At 38.6% G+C, this 16,873-nt stretch overlaps 1 pseudogene; it reads left to right on the plus strand.

The window, feature by feature from the left end:
- Positions 1-16,873, plus strand: part of LOC114923940 — a 90,897-nt pseudogene that overhangs the window by 67,152 nt on the left and 6,872 nt on the right.

Below are 16,873 nucleotides of genomic sequence, written 5' to 3' on the forward strand. Positions count from 1 at the left end.
AGTATTGGACAAAACCCCTACCGCCCACCATGAAAGCTGGAATGCCCACTAGTGGGCGGTAGGGACCAGGTTGACTACCACTGGACTATTATATTTTATAAGGTGGAGGCGGTCCCTAAAGAGGCAATTCAGGAATATTTAAAAGAAGCAAATCTCCCAAAGGTTCCTGAGAATATGCGGCAGAGGCTGAACGAGAAGATATCAACGATGGAGATTACAGAGGCAATAAAAGGGCAAAAGAAATACAAAACACCGGGACCTGATGGACTTCCTGCAGAAGTTTATGTAGCATTACAAGATACTATAACTCCAATTTTGAAAGATGTATGTAATGGAATCTTTACACAGACAAAAATACCGAACTCATGGACTGAAGCTAATATTACTTTGATACCTAAGGATCTTACACAAGCAAAAAATTATAGACCAATATCGTTATTAAATGTGGATTATAAAATTTTTGCTGCAATAATGGCAGAAAGAATGAAAAACTTTTTGACTGAATTTATTCATTCAGACCCAAATAAAGGCAGATAACGAATAACTTGAGAGTTATCTTAAACGTTTTGGAATACTATGAAAATCACCCAGGGAAACAGATGGCACTTATATTTCTTGACGCACAAAAAGCATTTGATAATCTAAATTGGCAATTTATGTTTCAAAAGCTTCAAGAAATGGATTTTGGTGAGAACTTTATTAAAGCAATTCAAGCGATTTATAAAAAAACAAACAGCAAGAATACTTCTGAATGGAGATTTACACTTCGATATAAAAAAAGGTACAAGACACAGATGTCCACTGTCCCCTTTGTTATTTATCCTCACGTTAGAGGTATTGGCTAGAAATATCAGACAAGATACGGAAATAAAAGGATTGGAGATTAAAGACCAGAAATATAAGTTACAGGCTTTTGCGGATGATTTAGTTTTTATTTTAGAGGAGCCATTGGAAACAGCTGTTAAACTTTTGCAGAAAATTGAGAAATTTGGAGAAGTGGCTGGATTGAAAATAAACAGGGAAAAGATTAAAGTGTTAACAAAAAACTTAACAGATAAACAGAAAACTCAATTTGTTCAAATACAAATCTTCAAATAGTTAAAAAAGTTAAATATTTGGGCATTTATTTAACGGCAAAATATACAACACTAAAAGAAGATAATTATGAGAGATTAATGAAACAAATAAAAATAGATCTGGAAAAGTGGGAAAATCTCCAACTGTCATTGTTAGGAAGAATAGCTACTGTTAAAATGAATATCTTACCAAAGCTATTATTTCTGTTTCAAACAGTTCCTGTTAAATTGAGCAAGAAATTTTTTGATGATTTAAATGCAGTAATACTAACATTTATATGGCAAAGAAAGAAAGCAATAATTAAATGCAAACTGTTACAAGAATCCAAAGACAGAGGGGGCTTTGGACTCCTGGATTGGAAACTTTATTACCAAGCAGCTATTTTGCTTTGGCTTAAAGAGTGGATTTTATTGAGAAATAAAAGATTGCTTTATCTAGAGGGATATGATCTTCAACTAGGCTGAAGATGGTATGAGAAAACTAAAGCACACAAATATTTCCAAAACCATGCCATAAGGAATGTACTGCTCTCAGAATGGGAGAAAATTAGACATAAAATGTATATGAAAATACTGGAGTGGCTTTCAACAATGGAGGCATTTGCTTACCCAAACTTGATTAATATGATAAATTGGTGAGCTATAAAGACATTTTGGACAATGAAGAAAAACTGAAAGATAGGCAAGTTCTTCAACAACAAGGTATTGACCTAACATGGTGGTCCTATTTGCAAATTCAAACAAGATACGAGAAAGATATAAAATTTACTGGATTTTATAAAGAACAGACTCCGCTGGATAAAATTTTGTTGAAAATGGATGAGAATTTGATTAAGAAACTTTACAAATTTCTGCTAAATTGGAAGATGGAAAAAGAACAAGAAAAAGAAACAATGATAGTATGGGCAAAAAAATTTGGATATTCTATAGATTTGGAAGATTGGCAAAAACTTTGGGATAAAAATATTAGACTTACTAAGGCAGCAACATATAAAGAAAATTTATATAAGATGTTTTACAGATGGCATATGACACCAGTTCGATTAGTGAAAATGTTTAAAAATGTATCGAATATTTGTTGGAAATGTAAATAATTGCCAGGCACTTATTATAACACCTGGTGGACATGCCCTAATGCAAAGAAATATTTGCTTAAGATTCATAGATGGCTGGAAAAGATGATGAAAATACAGATAGAATTTAAACCGGAATTGTTTTTGCTAGGAATAATAAGATCTGATTATGGTAAAGAGAATGATTATTTAATATTACATGTTTTAACAGCTGCAAGAATAGTATTTGTCCAATTCTGGAAAAATGAAAATTTACCACCTGATCAAGCTATAATTACTGAAATTTTAGATTGTACAGAAATGGATAGATTAACACTGGAGATTAAAGAGAAAGATGATTCAATTTATTTTAAAACTTGGGAAAATTTTTACCAATGGTTAGAGATACATAAATGATGGGCTTTTAACTAAGTTTTAGATTTTAGGTTAATAATATTGTTATTTTTAGTGTGTTTAAAAGATAATGTGATAATTATGATCATTTGAGAATGTACTAATGATGATAATGTTGATTAGATGAGATTTTAATAATTTTGTTTACCTATTCAAAGGAAGTCTATTTATCTATCAATTTTTAGTATGATGGTTACACCTAACTTCATTGCATGATTGCTGACTACGATATGAATTATGTTATTTAATACTTAGACCCGGATGGAAACTTGTTTGTTAAAGCATGAAATTATTGTTGGGGGTTGCCCCCATTATTGTATTTACCCCTACCCTACCCCAAATTCCACATCCCTCCCTTTTCCCATACCCATATTGATCTTATCCTTTTTTACCTATACAAAATTTAATAAAATAATTTAAAAAATATTTATCTAATGAGAGCTGCCATTGGAGCAACCTCTTTATATGGACTATCTTCAGAAATATTTCCATTTGACTAGCCAACCTTAATTATGCATAGAACATCACAGTGTAAAACATTCTTGATAGAATGTTTTAATTTAGATGAATCAAAGTGTTTCCAGAAATTCTTTATTTTCATTTTCCTTTTTAAGAAACCTTCCTTCCTTTAGATTAATTAAAGTATTTTCTCTTCATCTTTGCCCCACTTTTTTAGGGGTTGCTGAGCTGCCATCAACAAGTGAGATGATATCTGATATTATTGTTAAGAAGTTTTCCATGGCAAAAAGGTATGTATTTCAATTGTTGAAATATGCATCGGTATATTAATACTTACTTTAAGCATAATAATTGGCAAACATAGATTGGGTAGGTGATTTTCTGTCCTATAAGGCAGGGCTTTTCAACCTTTTCAAGACTGTACCACTTTTAGGATATGGCAATATTCGAGTACCACCTAGCAAGGTGTCAAAAACTTGATGACAAAAAAAAAAAACCTGTTCAAAGTTGCAATTGCAATCAGCCAAATAGAAATTGCCAAACACTCCTTAAGAACACAAAGCCCACATTGCACAAATCCCAGAATGTCAAAGTCACAAAAGCACATAAGAATCCTTCTGTTATATGCTTCTGGCTACTTTCCTTGGTGACCAGAGGCAAGCTCGCCTGACCAATAACCAGCCAAGACACAGTGAAGGCTTTTTGTTTCATTTATTGCAATAAACAGGGAGAGAAGCTATCAAAGCTTGGTTCTCTCCAAAGTTCCAACCCCAAATATTTCCGTCTTTATACATCCCTATCCCGGCCGCACATCCCTCCTCTTTCCCCATTGGCTGAGGTACTATGAGGTTACACTCTTTCTGACCGCCTCCTACATACTAAATCAGACATGTCAAACACAAGGCCCGGAGGCCGGATGCAGCCCGCGAAGTGGTTTCATGCAGCTCGCGAAGCCATCCTGGAAACAGTGAGGGAACGGCTCCCTCTGCCTTGGCCCTGGCCCAGGCCAGCCAGGAGCCAATGTACAATTTTGTGGTGGCCATCTATGCTGAAACGCATTCAAGGCCGTTTGGAAACAGCGAGGAACCAGCCCCGCCCCCTGGGTGCATGCTGGGGTGGTGTCACCTTTTGTGAGGAATGAAGAAATGCACCATCGCCTGGAAGTGGCCAGCAAATGGCCCTCGCCTACTTCATATATCCAGCTTGATGGGCTCTGGGGGAGGGGTTTCGGGAGGCAGCAGGGCATTCTCCTCACAGCGCCAAGAGGCTAAGCTGGGCAGCGCGAATCTAATGAGAAGCACGAGGCCTCCCAGCTCCCAGTCTGCCCAGTTTCAACAGGCAGTAAGGTGCAAAGCTGACGAGCTTCGCACTGCCCAGCTCAACCTCTTGGTGGTGTGGGGAAAGCGCCCCACTGCCTGCCGAACCTGGGCAGGCTGGGGGCTGGGCGGCATTGACTCTCACACTGCTCATGGCATCCCCTCCCCCAGAACCCACAAAGCCAGATATGTGACGTAGGTGAGGGCCATGTGCTGGCCACTTCCAAGCGATGGTGCATTTCTTCATTCCTCACAAAGGGTGACACCTCCCAAGCTGCATTTTTTTGCCTGTTTGTCTCCCTCCCTCATCTCAAATATTTTCTCACCACTCTGTACTTAGGAAGGAAGGAAGGAAAGAAGGAAAGAAGGAGAGGGAGGGTCTGAGGGAACTCCTGCCTTAGTCCTGCCCTGCTGCCCTTTCACCATCCCCTTGCCCCCTCCTTCTGGCCTATCCTGCTAAGGAAGCTTTGGATACAAAGCGGGGTCTCCTCCCATGGAGAGGGAATGGGCCTCCCTCTGACTTTGTCCTCGTACCCATCATGAGCAACCTGGCTAAGGAGAGCAAGCTCAGCAGCTGCAGCCTTGAGGAGGAGATAAGTGCAGCTGGGCGCCCCCTTGGGGGAGTGGGGCTGAGCTTGGTGCTGTGGGTGCTCGAGGGCCAGGCTAGGCGTTTGACCTCTGCTGCCCAGGGCTCCGGGCAGCCCGCACCACCATCCAGCCCCCCCCGCATGGCCTGAGAGGAACAGTGAGGCTCCTCCAGTAGACCATGCCTTGACACTTGTCCTGGTCCCACCCCCTTCTGCCAGAGACCCTCAGATCTGTCCCACTCCTGCCCAGGCCCCCACAGGCACTCTTGATGCGAACGATGTAGAGCTGGCCACGCCCACCCAGTAGGCCACACCCACCCAGTAGGCTGCACCCACCCTGGCCACACCCACCCGGCCCCCCAAGTGCAACCGCAATGCTGATGTGGCCCTCAATGAAATTGAGTTTGACACCCCTGTACTAAATCATACATCACATGTACATTAAAATTAAGAGATAATTTATGCAAGGTGTATGAGTTAATATTAATCAACTAATTGCACATGCTCAGTTGCCTGAGTTCTAGCCCCCTTTTTTATGACTTCTTAGAAAAATAGGTTCTTTCCTGTTTTGTTAGTTATCTTCTCTTACAGATGTTTTTATAGCTTGTCTTCTTCCTTTTCTACTCTAAGACCCAGCTAATTTTTGCCTACGTGTTTTTCTTACATCCTTTCTTTATGCTCTCCTTTCCTAGTTCACATATATTATAGGTTTTTTTCTCTACTCAGTAAATTTCCACTACAGCAAATTCAATTTTAAATTTCTCTTTCAATATTAAATTTTTGAAGACCTTTCCTTTACTTCTATCAAATCCCCCCTTTTAATTTTTATTACACTGAAAGGTCTTCATTATCATGCTTAGAAAATGTTATAACCATTAACTGTATAATTTCTTCTCTTCCTAGGACTTTCGTAAAGCTTTTCCCACAGCTTTGGTTAAAGTAGATGCACATAAAGGAATACATTGCAGACATGCACAACACATAAGTCCTATAACCACTAAAAAATTTAGGCCAAGAAACATGTCTTAACCATTCAGTATTGGGAAATCAATTAGTTAACCAACCCCAATCGCTCCATATATTTTCATACTTTTGTTCAGGAACTTTAGCCACTTTCCTGATTCCTTTTGCAATATCCATTCTGCTTCATGATTGTTATCTACCTTTATATAATTTACTTCAGTAAGGCATTTGATAAAGTAGATCACAACCTACTACTCGATAAGATAGAAAAATGTGGGTTAGACAACATCACCACCAGTTGGATTCGTAGCTGGCTGACCGGCCGTACTCAGTATGTGCTCCTCAATGGAACCACATCTACATGGAGGAAAGTGTGTAGTGGGGTGCCCCAGGGCTCTGTTCTGGGCCCAGTGCTCTTCAACATCTTCATCAACGATTTGGATGAGGGGATAGATGGGGAACTCATCAAATTTGTGGATGACACCAAGCTGGCAGGAATAGCCAACACTCCAGAAGACAGGCTTAACATACAGGAGGACTTGGACAGACTTGAACACTGGGCGCTATCTAACAAAATGAAATTCAATGGTGAAAAAGGTAAGGTTCTACATTTAGGCAAGAAAAACCAAATGTACAGGTATAGTATAGGGGGTACCTTGCTCAACAGTAGTAACTGTGAGAGGGATCTTGGAATCCTAATGGACAATCACTTAAATATGAGCCAGCAGTGTGCTGCAGCTGCCAAAAAAGCCAACACAGTGCTGGGCTGCATTAACAGAGGGATAGAATCAAGATCACATGAAGTATTAATACCACTTTACAATGCCTTGGTAAGGCCACACTTGGAATACTGCATCCAGTTTTGGTCACCACAATGTAAAAAAGATGTTGAGACTCTAGAAAGAGTACAGATAAAAGCAACAAAATGATTAGGGGACTGGAGACTAAAACATATAAGGAACGGTTGCTGGAATTGGGTAAACGAAGAGAAGGACTAGGGGGGACATGATAGCAGTGTTCCAATATCTCAGGGGCTGCCACAAAGAAGAGGGAGTCAAGCTATTCTCCAAAGCGCCTGAAGGCAGGACAAGAAGCAATGGATGGAAACTAATCAAGGAGAGAAGCAACCTAGAACTAAGGAGAAACTTCCTGACAGAACAATTAACCAGTGGAACAACCTGCCTCCAGAAGTGGTGAATGCTACAACATTGGAAGTTTTTAAGAAGAGACTGGACAGCCATTTGTCCGAAATGGTGTAGGGTTTCCTGCCTGAGCAGGGGGTTGGACTCGATGACCTCCAAGGTCCCTTCCAACTTTATTATTATTATTATTATTATTATTATTATTATTATTATTATTATTATTATTATTATTATTATTATTATTATTATTATTATAAATCCCACAAACAAATTTTTACCTTTATTTCCCAGGCTGCTCTGGTGTGTTGTCTTCAGTAATATTAGAATTAGAATCCACCCCTCATGATTATTTCACAGTATTTCACACTCACAAATTGGTCCATAATCACAACAGCAATAACAGCTACAACAATCACAGTGACAATAACAAAAGATAAACATTTACCACCTAATTCTTACAATTTACAATTCTACATTTTCAGTTTCTAATGGTGTGACTTCTGTCTCAATTATTGGCTTTATTTGTAACAAACCACTTTTACTTCTCTCATGAGTCACAACCAACATCTTTGTTCTTCGTCTGGGGTCATCTGAAATTCTAATAAAGATATTCAAATTAGGTAGGGATTCTGGTCCAATACTCATTCAAGTCCTTTTAAACGTGGCTTTCAGTCCTTGTCCTGGAATGACCGTCCAACTCTTTCAGGTCCAGTCACCACCTTTGCTCATGAGTCCAACCCGTCTCAGCCCTCCGGACAGCAGAATCAATATAAGGAACTTCCCTTCTTTGATTGTAGAAGTTCCTCCTTCCATTTACGAATTAGCACCCACTGTCCTGACTGGATCTTATGGAGTGGAAATTCCAAAGGAGCTGTTTGCGCCACCAAGCCTTCCAGTCAAAGAGAAGACAGAGACCCCAGTACTTGTTCTACATTTAGCTATTTGTCTTCCTCCTTTGGGAGCCTTAACCCTTTTGCATATCAAACATCCCTCTGTGGCTATCCCATAAATTCCAAGGGTAGTATAGAATTTCAAATACATTTCTACCTATGCTTTAATTCCATTGGAATTGGATCACCATTCTTGCAGTATCTTGTGATAACCACAGAATTCCCTTAATGCCATTTTTATTGTTTGGTAATTATAAATCTACTAGCCTCAGTCCTTTTACTATCTATTTTCCTTTCCCCTTCAACTATAATATATCCTAGATATTTTACCTCCTTTCATACCAATTGGGCTTTATTTGCTAGACAGCCTTTCTTCTGCCAAAAAGTTGCTTTCCCATTTCTTTATAATTCCCAGAATAAGATCTTACAAAACTGGGAAGCTACATAAGAATGTATTTGCTTCCACAGCTAAAACTGGAGGAAAGAAAAGAAAGAAAATCATTTGTCCTATGTCAGATAGACTATACTTGTCCATGGAAGTTCTATCAAAAATTGTCACATTTTTCTTTCTCCCCCTTTCACCCTGATTTGATACCATTTTACAAAAAATATAACTCAATAAACCTATTGTAAATAACACATTCAGGATTTTAAAAGGTAAAGCACACAGGCTCAACGATCAGCATTGAGTCAACATTTTCTGGAATGCCTTTTGTCTCAGGCAGATAATATTCAAATCACTCTTGTGGCAGCACATCAAATAGCAACAGGATAGCTAAAAAGACAAAAGATTGTCTCCCCCTTCCCCCACTCACCAAACCAGACAGAGTAAAACTTTATACAAAACTTTTGCTTGAAACGTCCCTCAGGAGGAAAATTGCCATATCATTTACAGAAGTGACTTGCCAAAACCTCCCTCCTAGGGCTGAACAAAAATAAACCAGCCCCAAAACACTCAGCCATCCCTCATGGCCAAATCAGGATTTGAACTCAAATCCAGCCTTGCAGCCTGTGACTATAATCCTGAAACCAAATCGATTTTCTATAAAAATTTCCCTTCCCCTCCTTGGCTCCAAGGAAAAGGAAAACAAATTGAACACACACAGTATGCAGCAATTAATCATCTCTTTTGCAGTAGCAAGGAGTCCCAAAGAAAGATATTTATCAGATGTTAAATAAAACATCATAGGATTGTTCCTTTGACAAGAATACCCTCAAGTGCATTATTAAGGATAAATCCAAACTAAAATGCAAAGGAAAATCACTGAAGCATGCCACACATACAAAACAAAATATCAGAGTTGGATGGGACATTAGAGGTCCTCTAGTCCAACCCCTTACTGAAACAAGAAACTCTATCCATTTTAGACCCTATTAATTTCTAACCTCCTCCCAAAAATCTCCAATAATGAAGCATCCACAGTTTCTGGAAACAATTATCCCACTGATTAATTATTCTTACAGTCAGGAAATTTTACCCAATTTCTGTTCTTTTTTTAAAACAAACAAACAAATATGCAGACAGAAATTGCCTCCCCTCCCCTTTTTTTTTCCTTTTTTTCTGCATCTCTTTCTTTTCCAAGGCAGAAATTCTTGGGTTAAAAAAAGTAACAAACTAAAAATGTTTAAAAGGATTGCTCAAAAATTTCACCCCCCTTCAATAGCCCTTCCACCATGGGCTAATAGGTTTAAAACCCATTCTTCCTTCCAGTGTAATGTTATATACTGTTTCTGGTGAATTACTTCACCAGGGTTCTTTAAAGTCACTTTTAAAGGATCCATGTGTACCCATATCCCCTGGTGCCAACTGGCTCTCCTCACCCCCAGCCTAGACCTCTCCCAAGACCCCTTACTGATTTCCCGATTACTCCTCCACATTCTCTTTGCTGGCCTGTTTGCACCAATTGAGCCATCATTTTTATCTTATCTTACGTTTATCTCTCTCCTCTTCTCTCTTCCCATATACTTTCTGAGCCTCTCTTACCGGTAATAAATCTTCTATTGTTTTAGTTTCCCATGTGTCTAATTTCTGCATTTTTACCCTAATACCTTCCCATCTTTCCATACAAATTGATATTTCAACATCATTTGATGTCCTGGATTACCAGGATCCAAATATTCATACTCTCATGCCTATGAGAGCTGCAGAAGAAAGGAGTCCTGGACCCACTGGTGCCATGTGAAGCCTCAGAAGAGAAAATTAGACTGTGGGGGGAGGGTGGAAAGTCATTGTAAAACTTTTCTTTCTTGCCACATTTGTATTGTAACAAGCCAGTTGAATGTATTCATGGAGAGATGGCATTTGGGAACAGCTGGCACAGCAAGTACTGAACACCTTGGACTTCTGTCTGGTGAGAGGGAAAATTTATCCAGAATGTTTGTATTGCCTGTTTTGTAGAAATAGCTGCACACACATGCACACACACACACACCATTCAGAATCACATTGAGTCTATCCCCTTTAGTAAAATTCCCCAGGCTGATTTTTGCTCTATTGCACCAAAGGTTTGTGGGACCAACTTCCAACAAATTGCAAGGGGGAGGGAACTAGGCCCCCTCAGGTGATTTGCAATTCTTATGCCCTGACTAAGGAAGCAACAGGAAAGAGACCCCAAACCTCAGCCCTGAATATCTTGCACTGTTGGACTCAGATTAGGATTCCTAGAGCTCAGTATGTGCAATTTGAGGAAAATTTAATAGCCTGGCATACTGGCTAACCTTAATTGGACATTACTAGCCTGGATGCGCTGAACTAAAAGCTAAGGCAGGACACAACCCTTGAAAATGGGCAGCCAGTGATTATGTACTGAGGAAAACAATGGCTGTGAAGAATTTTGAGAGCAATGTGCAAACCTGACTGGAAGCTAAAAGTGACATCCAACATTTGAAAATGATTGGCACAGAATATTGGACACTATAAATTTCTTTTCCATCTAACGAATTTTTTGCCTTGACTGCAAGCTCCCCTTTTGGGAGCAGGGATCTTTTTCTGCTGCCTCTATTAGTGTCTTATTTTTTTTGGCATAACAGTTTAAAGCTTGTTTACCACAAGTTTCCCTGACCAGATTAATTTTAATCTTGTGCCAATAAGCGTGTCATACATTCACACACTTAAGGCACAAAGCGGGGATTGAGGGAAGTTAGCCCAGAGAAGGAAATATTAAAAGGGCAGGAAAATATATTTTTCACCAAAAGGATTTTTAAAAGCATTTTTTGAAAAGCAGAAACCAAACCTGCCCCCAAATCTATCTCTCTGCCCCAAGCAGTAGCCAGCCCTATACAAATGCAAATGTAAAACCATCAGAAGGTTGGAGCCAGGGAACTCAAGAAGACAAAGAAACTCTTAAGAGTCATTATCCCAGCCCCAGGGAAGCAGGAGATGACTTTTGGGACATAATAGGACTGAACCACAGATACTAAGGCCTAGAAAAGCACTCAGACTCAGTTCAAAGTTCATGCCACAGGAAGAGGAAACTATTCCAAACAAAAAGCTAGAGAGGGTATAAAAAGCTAATGCCCATGTGCTCAGCCCTTCTCTCTCCTCTGCTCTTTCCTGCAAGAATCATCTTTCTGCTTCTTCAATAAACTGTAACCATCTTCCCAAAGCAGTCGCCATGTTGCTTATTTATTCCCGGCTTGGATGAACCAGGATGAAGACTTACTTCTAACACCAGGCAAAACAATCCTTATTATTTTCAAGGAGCTTTTTTTTCACAAGCCAATGAGCATCATTTCCCAAATTTCCTTTTGGAATAAGGCCTTGTTGTTTTGTATATTTACTGTTAGAGGGTCTCCCCCCCACTCCCCCAGGTCTTTAGAAATGAGTCAACACAAACACAGAGACCCTTAAACATCATTTCCAGACCTTTTGAGGTTTGTGTCCCTTTAAATTTCCACTTTTACTCTCTTGCGGCAACTTGTAGCTTGTTCTCCAGGTAGTGGGGAAATGCAAGGAGTGTTTCTGATAGAAATGTAATGGGGGACCTTAACCACTGCCTATCCATTCCCCATCGCTCTAAGCCAAGCTGAGAAGCCCAATTTAATTTATTGGGTGGCCAAACATGTACTTAAGCCAGATATATACTGTAATGTATCATCCTTCCTCTGTTCAAATGCCTTGTTTAAAGCATTGACTTAAAATACTTCAACATTCTCCCTAAAGGATTCCCATCTCCCTAAGGGGGTTCATTCCAGAATGTAAATACCTTTCCTCTTTTTCCTTATTGGCCGGCACACTGGCCGGGGAGGCATCCCTCCTCTTCAAACTCTTATTGCCATGGATACCCCTCTGGTATTTTACCTGTCAGGCTGAGTTGAAATCCTTCCTTGAGTCGGCCGACTTTCCCTTAGGTTTTCACTGGGTCTTGGCTTTTTGTCTCAGGATTTCCGATTCCTCTTTGTTTGAGCAGGGGCAATCCGACCTTAGGGCTGGGAAAAACTTACCCAGCTGCGCATTCCCCTTTCGAATATCCCCGGCTGCCAAAGATGGAATGGATGCAAATTCCGAGGGAGCCCCCAAGGCTGTTATGTGCTTCTGGCTACTTTCCTTTGTGACCAGAGGCAAGCTCGCTTGACCAATAACCAGCCAAGACACAGTGAAGGCCTTTTGTTTCGTTTATTGCAATAAGCGGGGAGAGAAGCTATCAAAGTTTGGTTCTCTCCAAAGTTCCAACCCAAAATATTTCTATCTTTATACATCCCTGTTCCGGCCGCACATCCCTCCTCTTTCCCCATTGGCTGAGGTACTATGAGGTTACACTCTTTCCAACTGCCTCCTACATATTTCCTGCTACATACTAAATCATACATCACATGTACATTAAAATTAAGAGATCATTTATGCAAGGTGTGTCAGCTAATATTAATCAACTAATTGCACATGCTCAGTTGCCTGAGTTCTGACCCCCCTTTTTATGACTTCTTAGAAAAATAGGTTCTTTCCTGTTTTGCTAGTTATCTTCTCTTACAGATGTTTTTATAGCTTGTCTTCTTCCTTTTCTACTCTAAGACCCAGCTAATTTTTGCCTACATGTTTCTCTTACATCCTTTCTTTATGCTCTCCTTTCCTGGTTCCCATATATTATAGGGTTTTTTTTCTCTACTCATATATATAAATTGTTTAAAAGAAACAGATGTAACAAAAGATGAGATGGAGTTGCATTATATGTAAGAAATCAGTACACTCTACAGAAATGCACAAAAACAAAGAAGAAAGCCTTTTTGAATGCATTTGGATCAAGGCGAGGCAAGGCAAGGCAAGGCAAGCTTTATTTTCACTTTTTTCTGTGAACACACTGGCACACATTAAAAATGAAATTCTGTTGCCCGCTCCAAGGGAATCAGAAGATCTACAAAGACAGAAAAAGATCCGTTATGAGAGAGGAGAAAACAAGAAATTTGTGAATTATACAGTCATACAGTTGGGTAGTGGTCAGTGCCTTGAATCCTGGTTTGGTTCTACACACACACACCCTTCCAACTACAACTCATGTCCTTTTCTTTTCAGCATTTTAGAAAGGGCAACTGTGCTGATCTCTTAAAATGTATCTGGTTTGCAATTATGCCTTCACTATCTTATTTTAGAGAAGTGCTTCTCAAACATTTTTCTTCATTAACAAAATCACTTATCAGAAAAGTCCTTTTTACCCAACATAGGTAAAACACTTTAAATCAGTTTAAATTTGTGTTGTTACCCAAAGAAAAACCACTTTTCCCCAATTTACCCAAGTTTGGGAAGCACCATTTTAGAGGATTGCCCATCTTTCCAAGACACTAATGATTCTGTGGTCAGAGATAAAACTCTTCATTAATCTGATATGCAAAGCTAAAAGGGTATTTCTTTATGATCTGCCATGGATATTTTTTCCTTAGGATTTTCCTTGAAAAAGCTCTCCATTTTTATCATTTACAGAAACTGGTGGCAGAAATTATGTATAAGTTGCAATTGTGGTGTCGGCAGAATGCAGTTTTACTTTTGCTTTCCACTCGTTTATTTCATGGAGATTGGAATTATTGAGCAAGTATCTGGAAATACTCATATTTTTAAGACAGATGAAGGCAAATAAATGTATATTTAGTCCAGATAAAACCAAAGATGTTGATTGCAGAGTCTGAATGATCTAGAGGCCAAGGTGACAGCAGAGGCGATTGCATTTCGTGTCATGTTTAGTGAAACATGTCATTTTCACATTAGTCGCACTGAGATTGTGTGGGAATCAACTCTCATGTGGGCAATGTGCTGCTAGTCCCAAGAAGATTCAGCAATAATGTCACAGCAAAGTTAGTATAGCTATTATGCAAATCTGAAATCTGCAAATCTAAATTGGGTTCAGACTACATGAAAAGTAAATAACAATGAGAAAAACGAAGACTCATAATTGTGAGCTGAGGGAGAGAAGCAGAGCTTGTTCTGGACCAAAATCTGCCAAAACTTTGACTGATTCCCTCAATTATACTTGTCAGATAATCAAGTTATTACCATCTGAGAAAAAATATAGTGCAAATTAATATCTCCATTGCTGTCAGTCATGCCAAATTTTCTTTTCATATTCTATAACAGGGGTAGTCAACCTTTTTATACCTACCACCCACTTTTGTATCTCTGTTAGTAGTAGAATTTTCTAACCGCCCACCGGTTCCACAGTAATGGTGATTTATAAAGTAGGGAAGTAACTTTACTTTATAAAATTTATAAAGCAGAGTTACAGCAAGTTAAAGCATATAATAATAATTACTTACCAAATACTTTATGTCGGACTTTTGCTAAGTTTGGCAGAATAAATCTTTATAAAACAACTTACCGTAGTTAAATGTATCTTTTTATTTATACTTTGCATACATAGAAGCATGAAGTCTGATGAAATTACATTTAATTAATTAAATTATTAATGAGATCCCTGAGGCTGATGCTGCAAAACTAAATACTGGATATCTGGCTCAATTTTTGTAAGGAACAAACGAAGGTCTCCTCTTTCGGAAATATTCAGGCGGGTTCTTTCTTTGGTCATAATATGATTAACAGCACTAAAGCCTGATTCCACAAGATATGAGGTAGGGAAAGGTATCAATAAACTGAATATCATTTTCCACGTATTTGGATATAAGACAGGCATTTTTTTTACTTTGCCATAGGTTTTCATATCCACCACTATCGAATTTATGTTTACTTTCTTCATCATATCTAATTTCTAACAGTTCTTCTTGGCAAGTTGTATTAGCCTCTTCAATATTTGCGGTAAAAGAATTTTTCATCCAGTTATACACCTTCAACTTCAAAATATCTTCAAATCATTTTTCCATGTCCAGTTTAAGNTGAATCTGTCAATATCCTCTGGAGTTACATCATCTTTTATAGATGATAATTCAGGAAACTGATGAAATTCTCTCTTCAATAGATTATAATGAAGTAGTTCAAGTTTGTCAATAAATAATGACACAATACTTTGGCAACCTATAAGAGTTTTATTAGCTCCTTGAAGTTGCAAATTGACATCATTAAATCTCTTGAAAATATCTGCCAAATAAAAGGCATAATTATAACAATAACAATAATAAAGTTGGAAGTGACCCTGGAGGTCATCTAGTCCAACCCCCTGCTCAGGCAGGAAACCCTGTACCATTTCAGACAAATGGCTGTCCAGTCTCTTCTTAAAAACTTCCAGTGTTGGAGCATTCACCACTTCTGGAGGCAGGTTGTTCCACTGGTTAATTGTTCTAACTGTCAGGAAGTTTCTCCTCAGTTCTAGGTTGCTTCTCTCCTTGATTAGTTTCCATCCATTGCTTCTTGTCCTGCCCTCAGGTGCCTTGGAAAATAGCTTGACTCCCTCTTCTTTGTGGCAGCCCTTGAGATATTTCTTTACTGTTTTTAACTGTTGACACAGATTGGTCTCATTATTACTTTCAAAAAATTGTATGACACTATCATATAATGCTACAAAAATAGGCAAAGATGTACCCTTTGACAGCCACCGAACTTCTGTGTGCAAAAGTAACATAATAAAATCTTAATTATTGTCCTGGCAAAGCTGTTGAAACATTCTATCATTTTTTGCATTGGATTTGATCTTGTTTATGGCTCGAATTATTATAGTTAATGATGAATGGAGACTTGTACTTAGATGTTTTGCTACAAGATGTTGTCTGTGCACCACACAATGAATACATAAAACATTTGGCACTTCTTCCTTCAAATAAGCAATAAATCCATGATAGCGACCTACCATTGATGGTGCTCCATCAGTAGCGCATGCAACAATATTATTCAAAGGAATATTATTTTTTGTAAAGTATGATTTATTGTTTTCATCAAAATAACATACATATGCCATCAATAAAGCATTATTATCTGCAATGATAGACTCATCCAATTGCATGGAAAATGAAGAATTTTGGAGAATACTTATAAGTTTTTTTTCAACATTAACTGCCATTTCTTCAATTTGTCGCTTTACTGTGCTATTGCTTAGGGGCAACGTTTTTAAAATTTCAGGTATATCATGATGCATTACTGTTGAGATAAATTCTTTTATAGAGGGTATTATTACAGTTTCTCCAATATTATAGCTTTTACCACTTTTTGCAATTAATTGTGAAATGCGATAAGCAGCAATTAATCCATCTTCGTTTGCTGCATGTTGTTTCTTAAATGATGCAACGATTGTTGAACGATTTAGAGTTTTTTATATATTTCCTGAAAATATTCAGTGGGCTTGTCCTTATCATTTGGATGCTTTGTAGAAAGATGTTCTCGCAATCAACTTGGCTTCATTGCCTCATCGGATAATGTTTTATGACACAATAAACACATTGGATGTTGTTTATTTACAACAGATTCTATGAAACCCATCTTCAGATACTCTGGCAAATAGCCACGGGCGTATTTCTTTTTTTGAGACATGGACTCACAATATTTTGTTTGAAGCTGTAGGCACGTGCTCACTCTCACAAATCTAATTGTGTACTGACCAGTGCGACC

Source organism: Protobothrops mucrosquamatus, unplaced genomic scaffold, assembly GCF_001527695.2.
Source record: "Protobothrops mucrosquamatus isolate PMUCROS unplaced genomic scaffold, P.Mucros_1.0 scaffold_294, whole genome shotgun sequence".
NCBI classification, from domain to species: domain Eukaryota; kingdom Metazoa; phylum Chordata; class Lepidosauria; order Squamata; family Viperidae; genus Protobothrops; species Protobothrops mucrosquamatus.